Genomic DNA, 3,305 nt, shown 5'->3' on the forward strand with positions numbered 1-3,305 from the left:
CCTCCCTAACCTGTTCTTCCTCCCACCTATCCCCTCCTCCCACCTCAAGCCGCACCCCCATCTCCTACCTACTAACCTCATCCTGCCCCCTTGATCTGTCCGTCCTCCCTGGACTGACCTATCCCCTCCCTAACTCCCCACCTACACTCACCTTTACTGGCTCCATCCCCGCCTCTTCGACCTGTCTGTTTCCTCTCCACTTATCTTCACCTCTATCCATCTTCTATCCGCCTCCCCCTCTCTCCCTATTTATTTATGAACCCCCTTCCCCTCCCCCATTTCTGATGAAGGGTCTAGGCCCGAAACATCAGCCTTTCTGCTCCTATGATGCTGCTTGGCCTGCTGTGTTCATCCAGCTCTGTACCTTGTTGTCTCGGAATCTCCAGCATCTGCATTTCCTACTATCTCTTTTTCCAGCCCACTTCAGTTTCAAAGAAGAGGTCTTGGACTCAAAAGGTTAATTCTGTTTCTCATTCCACAAATGCTGCCAAACATGATGGATTTCTCCAGCATTTTCTGTTTTGCTTATAGTATAGTAATGGAGTTGGCCACTGAATCCCCACTGAAAAAGATGAGCTCCGGATTTTGCACTAGGGTCTGTGCCAAATTGTTTTCGGATGTCTCCAAACACTGTGACCCTGATAGAGGATTGGCTGGCATCTTGATGCACCCAACATCCCCGTGTTGAATGTTCAGCGACACCAATTTGGTACCACCCGATAGAATAGGTTTGCTTTGGCCACCTTCTTCATGTGTGGAGATTCTACAAAGCCTACATGGTCTAGTGTGACAGCAGAAAACTACTTACTGGTCTAACTAGAATTAGAACTATTGTATTGTACAAGAAAGAGGTTATTGTATGTTAACAACTAATTAGAGGTTACATTGATATGTTAGGTAATGCTACAGAGACTACAAGGAAGACCTGGATGTTCAGTCATATTTCACTGAGATCCTAAACTGTTCGGCCCACAAATCCCTGTGACATCATCATTGTGTATGGTGCTTAAGGCACTCCTCAGTATTAATCCTTTCACAGCCTTACATCCTTATACACCACTTGACGTTTTTCTTCCAGTTTCCCCAATTTCTCCCAAAGACCTCTGCAACAGAATATATGTGCAACCTCATCCTTAGACGAGCTGTTATTTGTACTACATTCACCTTCCGCTCTGGTGGTCAGTGGATCACCACGAGGTCCCATCTGTAATCTATGGTTTAAAATAACTCTAAGTATGACAGCGAGTGATAGTGTTCCCTTATCATCAGTCCCTTGTTGCTCTTTCACTTCTTGTTTCTGCACCACTGCCTGGCCAGGTGTCAGGTTATTTTTTAATCACTTGTGGGATGTGGGCGTCGCTGGCTGGCCAGCATTTATTGCCCATCCCTAGTTGCTCTTGAGAAGGTGGTGATGAGCTGCCTTCCTGAACCACTGCAGTCCACCTGCTGTGGGTTGACCCACAATGTCCTTGGGGAGGGAATTCCAGGATTTTGATCCAGCGACAGTGAGGGAACGGCGATATATTTCCAAGTTAGGACAGTGAGTGGCTTGGAGGGGAACTTGGAGGTGGTGGTGTTTCCATGTATCTGCTGCCCTTGTCCTTCTGGGTGGAAGTGATTGTGGGCTTGGAATGTGCTGTCTAAGGATCTTTGATGAATTTTTTCAGTGCGTCTTGTAGATAGAACACACGGTTGTTACTGAGGGTCAGTGGTGGAGGGAATGGATGTTTGACGATGTGGTGCTAACTAAGCGGGCTGCTTTGTCCTGGATGGTGTCAAGCTTCTTGAACATTGTTGGAGCTGCACCCATCCAGGCAAGTGGGGAGTATTCCATCGCACTCCTGACTTGTGCCTTGTAGATGGTGGTCAGGCTTTGGAGAGTCAGGAGATGAGTTACTCGTCAAAATATTCCTATCCTCTGACCTGCTCTTATAGCCACTGTGTTTATGTATTGATTCCAGTTGAGTTTCTAGTGAATGGTAACCCCAAGGGGGATCCAATGATGGTAACACCATTTAATGTCAAGAGGTGCTGGTTAGATAGTCTCTTATTGGTGATGGTATTTGTGTGATGTGAATGTTACTTGCCACGTGTCAGCCCAAGCCTGATATTGTCCAGATCATGTTGCATTTGGACATGGACTGCTTCAGTCTCTGAGGAATCACGAATGGTGCTGAACATTATACAATCACCAGCGAACATCCCCACTTCTGACTTTTAGTTCCAACTTTTTAGTTACCTGAAAGGTGAAAAGCACATTGTTCGTGCTATGGCTCAGGGAAAGGGGAAAGCAAGAGATGCAGGCTTCCACCAACTGCTGCTTGTAAATGAAAACGATTATGTGATGAAGGGAAAAAGGATGCAAGGAGGAGGATTATATATGAGGATACCATTATTTCTGGTCTTCACAGCAGGCTACTGGCCTTAACCTCATTCATGGATTCTCCATTGATCGTCAGCACCATCTCCCCCACTGGGATAAAGACGTGCATTTGGGCCAGGTCTCCTGCCAGTTTTTGCCGCTGAGTGTGGAATTGTGCTACTTTGTTCTGCAAGAACAAGGAAAGGTTGTCAGTGAAAGCGACGTAATGTGTTTGGGTGATGTGCCCGCTCTGACTGACTGGCTGACAGTAATATTTGCAGTAGTGCTCAGTGCATGAGGCATGATTGTAATTTATGTGCTACTCCTAGAGCATTATTTCCTGTTTCTAAGTGGAGAGGGGAGTTCTCTCCTCCTGCACTAAAGCTTTCTATTGTTTGCCATTGTTTTTATTGTTCCCTGACATGATTTCTAAGTTGTCGTACCAATCTTCAGTTTTCTTCCTGCTTGGACACTCTTCCCCAGCCACTTCTAGCACCTACTGCAGCCACAACATGCCTGCTCTTTGTGAGCCTGGCTTTATGTGGTGCTAGCAAGTCATGATTTTGCAACGGAGATAGTAGGAACTGCCGATGCTGGAGAATCTGAGATAACAAGGTGTAGAGCTGAATGAACACAGCAGGCCAGGCAGCATCAGAGGAGCAGGAAGGCTTTCCTGATCCTCTCCTGCTCCTCTGATGCTGCCTGGCCTGCTGTGTTCATCCAGCTTTACACCTTGTTATCATGATTTTGCATCAAGCTACTGAGTGCATTGAGTGCTGGTGCACATTCTAATCACGGCAAAGGGCAGACAGAGCAGGAAGCAGGAGTGAGTAAATTGTACATCAGGATCCCTGATGACTTTTCAGTCATAGTGATTTTACAACACAGTGAAAGGCCTTTTGGACCATCATATCCGTGCCAGTCATCTAACATTCAACTATTC

The sequence above is a fragment of the Rhincodon typus genome, chromosome 7 (assembly GCF_021869965.1).
Source record: "Rhincodon typus isolate 14 chromosome 7, sRhiTyp1.1, whole genome shotgun sequence".
NCBI classification, from domain to species: domain Eukaryota; kingdom Metazoa; phylum Chordata; class Chondrichthyes; order Orectolobiformes; family Rhincodontidae; genus Rhincodon; species Rhincodon typus.